At 35.6% G+C, this 8,665-nt stretch overlaps 1 non-coding gene across 1 annotated transcript; it reads left to right on the top strand.

The window, feature by feature from the left end:
- Nucleotides 1–1,964: 1,964 nt before the first annotated feature.
- On the top strand, nt 1,965–2,036 carry Trnaa-ggc (transfer RNA alanine (anticodon GGC)). Its single transcript has one exon. It is a non-coding gene; the product is annotated as a tRNA-Ala (tRNA).
- Nucleotides 2,037–8,665: the final 6,629 nt, after the last annotated feature.

Raw genomic sequence — 8,665 nt, 5'->3', positions numbered from 1 at the left:
ACTTTCATATAGGTAAAACCACCTAACTATAGTACAGTCACCTGCAATAATATATTACACAACGAAGGCCTCAAAAATATCTAACACGGTCTTATGTGTAAAGCCAAGCCAAAGAGCGTGTCACATATTTTTGCGGCCTTCGAAGAGTAACATATTATTGCAGGTGACTGTAACGATGTTCTTTTTAGTTTTGGTGGCTTTTTTCTTCCATTTATACCTAAACATATTTAGCCATAGAACTATGACATTCCAATAATAGTCACAACTCAATGAAGACATTTGAGTTAATTTTTAACTATAGTGGGCAGCTTTTGGACTAAGTATAGTTGAATAGATTTACATTTTTTTACTTACCTAAGTTTAAACAGTTTGGTTGAAAGAACGTAAAATATAACTATATACTTATACATTTAAGAGGCGTCCATTATATACATGATAGCCAAATTGTATAAAGGTACCTCCCACTTTGCGTGAATGCCTTATCTGGTACTATTTTTTTATATCCAATTATGTCATTATTTTTGTTTGATTTTAACTCTTGCATCGTCATGAATTTACTATTTACGAATTAAAGATGATTCAAGCTAGACCGGGCCAGGGCCGGGCCGGAGCTGTCTATTACCTCATAACCAAACTACACTGTGCCTTCCAGTCTTTCCCATGAACTGGTCTCTGGTAAAGCCTAAATTACCTCTGCTCTGCGCCGTAAGCATATGAAAAGGATAGTTGCTAACCAAAAGGAAGGTCCGTCCTTTATCTGTTTGATTAATTCAGTTGTCCGTGTCCGGGGCCGCGCGCCATACAAATGTTGCGATTATTAAAAGTATCTGCCACCCTGGAATACTTTCCCAAATAGAGATATATCTCTTCAGCCGGCGTATTATGGATGGTTTTATCCATCTTTATGCACGTGATAAAATAACTGTCACTTTTTAACACCGTGGGATAGAAAGTGACGGACACCGTTTTATCACGCTGTCACGTAGACAAGAACGACCATCATATCCGTACAGTTCGCATTAAAAAGTGTCTGTCACAGCCACAGCCCATTTGTTCTAATATAGAGAGATGTATAATTATATCCCACTAACCCTGTTAAACCTGGAGTTAGCATGGTTACCAGTACAATTTGACACTGGGTTAACAATTGAACTGCTTAACCCCGGGTTAGTGCGGGATGGTGCAAGTGGCTCTTCGTGTCATTAGATTATCATGCGTTCAACGCTCCGTTTATCGCATAAAATAACCGCGCGATTATTATTTTTTTAACAATACCCCAAGCCCCATTTGTAGCACAGCCTGTCCCCAACAGTCCCCAGTTAATGCAAGTCGGATCGGATCCGGAATGAATGTTAACTGCGTCCCGATTAATTTGCGCGACTTGTCGGGGCGGATCTACATGGCCCGGACATTGCCAAGGGTATATAGTACAAATTGACGTAGTACAAATTGACCGATTGAATTAATTCGGCGTTTCATCCCTATTTTTGCTGAGGTGACTTCGCCATGTGTATGGTGGTCAATATATTACCTACACTCTCTTTTTTTCATCATAAATACAAGTTCAATATGGGTTAAGATCAAAACGTGTAAGGTGTCGTCCATTAATTACATCACACAAAATTTTGATTTTTTAGACCCCTCCTCACCTCTTGTCTTACTTTTTCATAGGAAAGAGAAATAGGTCTTCAATACATACTGTCACACTTAACACGAGCCCCCTCCCACTGACGTAATATGTGGATGAAAGTGCGGCTGCGGGGCAAGTGAGGCTAGCTGTCACATTAGGGCCTGTTTACACATCAATAAGTATTTAAATGTTAATATATGTTTCCTTTTTTATTGTGGGATTTACCACATTATCACAATTTATAATTTGTAAATACAGATGTCAGTCACAATGAAAAAATCAACGACGATCAACTCTGGCCAACGGCCAACTAAATTCTCGTCGATTAACGGATGGTCAGTTGGCGGAACTGGTAACGCATTGGACCGGCAATCCAAGGATGTGGGTTCGAGACCCACGTTGGCCAGAGTTGACCATCGTTGATTTTTTGATTGTGATTGACATCTGTATTCACAATTTATAGATCAATAAGTATTTATTGCGAGTTCATGAATTTGCTACTTGCTACTTACGTCTCGGGAAATAATGTAGGTATGTAACTTGCACTAAACACTAATCAAGTAATCAATGTGCATAGGTACAGCTAGGCCCCGGTATAGGCCAGAACCCCCTACGGCTCATTCTGGAAATGAATTAGAGATTCACTAGATATGAAATAGTAAAGATATGTGACGTTCCTCGGCAAAAAGTACCTTATGGCGGCTGGCGGTTACGTCGCATACCGCCGCAATAATATTGCAGCGGCGTTAATAATAGCGTAAGCGCCAACCGCCATAAAGGTACCTTTATTAGTGAGACGTCACATATCTTTACTATATCGTATCTAGTTAATCTCTAATTCATTTCCCGAATCGCGCCGCTAGTGAAAATTTAATTAGATAGCGTGAGCGTATGTTCGCGTTATGTCTATTTTTGTATGGGATTTTGAAGCGCGCCAAGCGGGACGTTTTGGAAACTCAAAGTCCCATACAAAATGACACTTAACGCAAACGCGTACATCACGTCACGCTATCGAATTAAATGTGCACCAGGGGTACAGTTACACTTATCCCGCAGCCACACTTTTCCACATTGACCTTAAACAAAGGGACTAATAAAATTATAGTTTTCGATATATATATTATTTTTGATAGGAAACTTAACTAAGTTTAATATAAGAGAAAAAAATTGTGTTTTTATGCACCAAAAAATAGTTTATTAAAAAAATATTAAATCTTCGATTCGCACAACTAAATATTACCTGTACTTAATAAACTAATTTATTTTTATGATATTTTATAACCATACTCGAAAACAATAAAATAAGACTTTCAAGATTAACATCTTCCGCTTGCATTTTGACATAAAGTCATAAAACCACACTTTCAGACATCAGTTTTGGTTCCAAAATTGAGTCATTCCATTTTACGGCTTTTCTCCAAATGTTCCTTAATTATATTTCTGGAGAATAATTTTCGTCCTACATTTAATGGAAGACAATTACCCCCGAAAATTCTGGATTTATTACTGTAATTTGTTTATTATTTATGCCTTCCTCACTTATGAGGTCGAGCAAATGGCCAATTTTTACTGTAATACCAAGATTAGGTACCTACCACGTACCTACCTTTAAAAGGTAAGACGAAAATGGAGGACCCGCGCGAAATCGCCTTTTCAGACAAACGTAGTCCTCATTTTTCTCTCTGGATATTAACATTATTGAAAATATTTTGACACGATTGGTTGTATATCAACCACAGCTACGTTTGATTTTTTTCAAGTTTTTAATTATTATAAGAGTTAGGAGCATTCAATAATTGTATGAAATCTGTTTTTCGCAGCGAATTTTTACAATATTAAAGTAATCAAAAAATTTTAAAAACTCGAACGTAACTATGGTCATACATCAAATTATGTATAACTATTTTTCATAATGTCAAGATTCAGAGAGGAAAATGGGGACTACGTTTGTATGGAGAAGCGTCATTCCCCTTTCCTAAGCTAAGACCCCCGATGTGTTAAATTTGTTTGCCTGACAGACCTCACGGACACATCTGTACGTATTTGTTACTAGTTAGCTATTGCCATAGCCTGTGTCAATGCTGCAGCAGTGGTAACGTTGCAACAGCAGGCGTGGCTCACTCCGTGATTTCGTCGCGTCGCTACAAGTACATGCGGCTCACACCAATTTCGGTGTCTAGCAGTAGCAGTTGCCGTGCAAGGCGACGAAATGGACGCCTGCTCGCGCTTGCGCTTGTACCTCTCGCAATAGACGCGTTTTGTTAGAGAGTGAAACTTCTGTACTTAGTAGGTACATTAGGTACTATTATTTTATTCTGAGGCAACAGTAATGCTTCTGTCGTCGTCATCTAAATGTAGCTTTTAAGTAGATACCTACACCCTAACCGTAAGGCGTCAGCTGCTTCTAATTTTTGACATAAGTAGTGGTTACCTATAAACCCCCTTATTCATAAACGCGCTACAAACCTCAATTAGCTAATAATCGTTTCTCCTTATGTATTTGTAAGAACGGGATAAAGCATAATTTAAACTTAATCAGGCCCGTAAAGTTTTATGAATAAGGGGGTAAAATTATAATCGATTTATATAACAAGGACGAGATTGTTTATTACGGTATAAAGTATAAACATATGTTTATTATAAAAGGTATTATTGAAAAAAGTAAAAGCCCTTAGAACGTGTTTTTTGCACCTGGCTCGTTTTTAATATCCATAAAATGGTCTATTTAGTGTCCAGTTTTATGTACTGTACTTTCCAATCGTATTTGGAAGGTACTTTCACTATAGTCTGTAACTTTACGTATTTAAAAAAGTAAACAAACAATTTGTACGTTTTCGGGTAGTTAGAACATTTATTGGTTAACCGACCAAATACAAAACCTGGATCAATCACTGAACGACCTGACTTTAACCTACGTTATTTGACCATGTAATGTTTTCATCTACCCTCAACTGGATTAAGGAGCCATTTGAGGGTAGATTTTGTTTACTTTCATTTAAATACCTAAAGATAAAGATACAGATTATAATCTGTATCTTTATATCAAATTTGAATATTTATATCAAATACTTACTTCATGTTATTCGATACTTGAATTCTTATAAATTATATACGTAACCCTTTAGCTGTCGAACGCGTGGTATCATATCGATTGAAATTCTCGCCATAGACGACACGACGTTTCCTGGTAGATGTGATGACAAAACTGCTGGTAAATTAGCAGGTGTATAATGGTCCCGCTTATCCGCCAGGCCCCAATTTCACCACGGTGACAGGTGCGACAATTGTAAAATCACTGTTGATGACGTCACAGGCATCCATGGGCTACGGTTACCACTTACCATCGGGCTGGCCGTATTCCTGTTTGCCACCATCATTGCATTATTTAAAAAAACTTTATTATATCGGAAAAAAACAGATATTTCTTTTGCGAAGTTTCTGACAATTGTCAAGATTTAGAAGAATTGTAGGTAATTCTTGACAGGTAATGAGTTATATGTCGGAATTTCGTGACAATTGTAGTGTTTCTTGTGGCAATTGTCATAAACTTAGCAAGAGAAATATCTGTTTTATTCCGATATAATAAAGTTTTTTTAATAAAACAATGATGGTGGTAAACAGGAATACGGCCCGCCCGATGGTAAGCGGTAACCGTAGCCCATGGATGCCTGTGACGTCAGCAACAGTGATGTTTTACAATTGTCGCACCTGTCACCGTGGTGAAATTGGAGCCTGATGGCATGATAATAATGTAAAGTTCATTTTTTTTAACCCTGTTGGCCATCCTAAATACCGTTGGGCAGATAGAGTGGAGGCAGATCACCGTGAGCTCGGCATCGGCGAAAGCTGGTGGGATACCGCTCTGGACCGATCAAAGTGGCGTACTCTTGTGTTGGAGGCCAAGACTCATTTTGGGACCGCGCCAATCAAGTAGTAGTAGTACCCTAGTAGTAGTTTTTTAATAAAGCATCGCAAGATATCATGTCATGTATGATAAGCGTGACCATATTGAATCAGTAGATGTACTTTTGTTCAATTATAGGTGTAAAAACTTTAAAAAGTGCGCTACGTTTTTGCAAAAAAGTAAACTACTAACATTAAACTAACATCAACGATACGTTAAAATTGAAATAGTCCAACGTCTTATTGCTTACTCACATATCCTTTACCGTGAATCTTAGGCACTTTTTAAGTTTTTAAGCTATAATGATTAGTTTCTTTATTACTGCATTGAAACTTTAGTACTGCATTTTATTTATCGTGTTGATCAAAAACAATTAAAAATTGACAAGATTTAATCTTCCAGAGAAAATGTATTTATATGTTAAATACAACGCAGTTACTATAATAATTAAATTCTTTGTAGACAAACCTTGTCAATTAATAATTATTTTTAATTATCAGAAAACATAGGGAAAGTTAAAATTGAAAATCTAGTAATTTTAAAAAACTGGATGATTTATTTTTACCATATAATAATATATATTCATTATTGAAACAAAGTACGATACAAAATGTACACGTTTGCCTTAAATCCATAACTACAGTATTATTATTCATACTTAACAGTTTAAACGACTACGTACATATATGCAATTATAGTAGATATCTTAAGAAATACACGTCAATAATTTATACAACGGTCGAGGGGAAAATGGCGAACCCTGCCCTCGACAATAACTTAGAAATAGAAATAAAAACCTCTTAAACTATTGCCGGACAAAAGATTATAAAATACACCCCGCTGGGGCAATCTTTGATTCGTTTAAGAGAAACGTGCGTTGTTTTCCTTCTTAAATTAATTCTGACCACTAATATGTACAATACTTTAGAACCAATTACATTTGAAAACAACATGTCCCCAATATTTGGTTAGCCGAATGAGTGAACAACGGTCAGCTTACAAGAGATCCATCGGTAACGGTTTCTAAGAGCTTCATTTTTATTTTTGGTATAAATTGAATTATAAAATCAGGTATCAATGATATAAAGGCCACTACGATCATCGAAGGTAAAGCAACAAGGCATGACGCTCCGCTTGACACCAACGAAGAGTTTAAAGACTTTAGAAACAAAGTACATGTTCTAAATCTTAAAAAAGACTAGAATGGTTCGGAACACACTGTACGGTGTGAGTTACAAATTTCTCAAAATCCTTAACAAAATGTGGCCTTAAGAAGAAATATTAACAAGATATTTACATAGTCCAATGGCAAAAGAATGAAAGTAAAGCATCAGAAAAAGTAATAACGTGAGAATGTTATCAGTCGAATTCAGTATATTTATTAAAGCCATGCTTTCTAGCTACAAAAGTAGGATTAAGTTTGGCATATTATACTTTTCAAAAGATTTCAGCAATCAATGTTTAAGCACACCAATTTCAAAGTATACGTATGCGGTAACACTAAAATTACCTTAATAGTACTTGATAGAGTTTAGTGGACCATTTTATCAACATTTTTGTTCCTAATCAATTTGATCAACGAAATCTTATTTACAGTAAAACAACTGGAATAAAGTCGAAATCCAAAATACTAACAACCTTCTTTACCATGCTTAGAAAACTCATTCGAGTTGCAACGATTGAACACTACGCGAAAGATCCAAGCGTTAAAAACATTTTGATCGTCTCCTTAAGCTTTAGTGACTGAAACAGAATCATCTGCATTTATTACGAGGGTATTTAGTTCATCTGCATTTCTTACATCCAAACCTTCCAATGCACGTCTTCTTCCTACTAGCATGTAAAGAGTGGACTTGGAAAGATAGTCGTGAACCAAATGTTCAATGTAAACTTGATAACTAAAATCTTCAATATCGATCACGTCTATTACTGCAAGTATATCGGTTACTTAATTATAATCATTAATATCTACCTATTATTGTTTAACCTATGTTAGTTCCTTGACTCAGATTGTGCGAAATTTTTTGTTTGTTTTATCATTATCATTAGCTTTATCGTTATACCAATTATCATTAATGACACAGCTACGTCAACAACGAATCGGATAATAACATTATTATTACAATAATACGCATCCACTACAGATGTTGATATACAATACAAGGGTTATTTATGTTTAATTTTACCATCTTATAGACACCAATTAGATACCAGATAATATTTTAAAAGGTTACATGTTGTGCTGGGCAGGACGATGAAGAACAGAAAATACAGTTTCGTTGTATCTCAAAGACGAAATATGGAAACAATTCTTACGATAGAAGAGACTTATCAATTAAATCAACAATTGTGATACATACATATTATACAGAGAGATATAATTACGATTCAATTTTCAAACACATAACATAACGAGAATATTTTCAACTTTTCAGTTCTGTGAGTAAATCACTAACATTTTGATCAATCGCATGTACAAATCACTAATTTAAGAGTTTTATTTTACATGTTAAAGTTAGGGAGGCCTATGTGTTGCTATATTCGGGTTCATCTACTTACTTGGATGTCAAGCCCAAAGCTGTTAAATGAAGTACAACAATTATTAATTACATATATAACCTACAACAACTAACTACGTCCTCTATGATATTTATTTTTGAGACGCATATTTATTTATACCCTCTAATTTTTCTCACAGTATCGCTTTATTTTGACGTTTATTATTAACAGTTTCAATAGGTACTTATTTACACGCAATAGATTTATATATATCTTCAATTAGAAGATGAGCTACGAAGAAAGCTTGCTTCAAAGCAAAGGATCAAATTCTAGGGGACACACCAAGGAAGGCTTCGAGTTTTCAAAGTTACATCTTAACATTAAAAAAGAAACATCAAACCCTGATAATTCCAATTCAGAACCACAACAAGAAGCGCTAATTACGACGTTAAATTCGATGTTGTGTATATCGATATCTCGGGGTTATTTATTATTGCCAAAGACCCCAATCTATTGTTACCAAAACTAGTCATCATTTTGTAGCAATAGACTGCGGGTAGCGACATCTACTCCACACTAATAAAAATTACTATGTCGTGTTTTTCTGTCATGGTGTACAATCATGATTGCTA

The sequence above is a fragment of the Cydia splendana genome, chromosome 16 (genome assembly GCF_910591565.1).
Source record: "Cydia splendana chromosome 16, ilCydSple1.2, whole genome shotgun sequence".
Classification (NCBI taxonomy): Eukaryota; Metazoa; Arthropoda; class Insecta; order Lepidoptera; family Tortricidae; genus Cydia; species Cydia splendana.
Note: the sequence above shows the minus strand (reverse complement) of the source record. Positions and strands in the feature narration are given on the sequence as shown.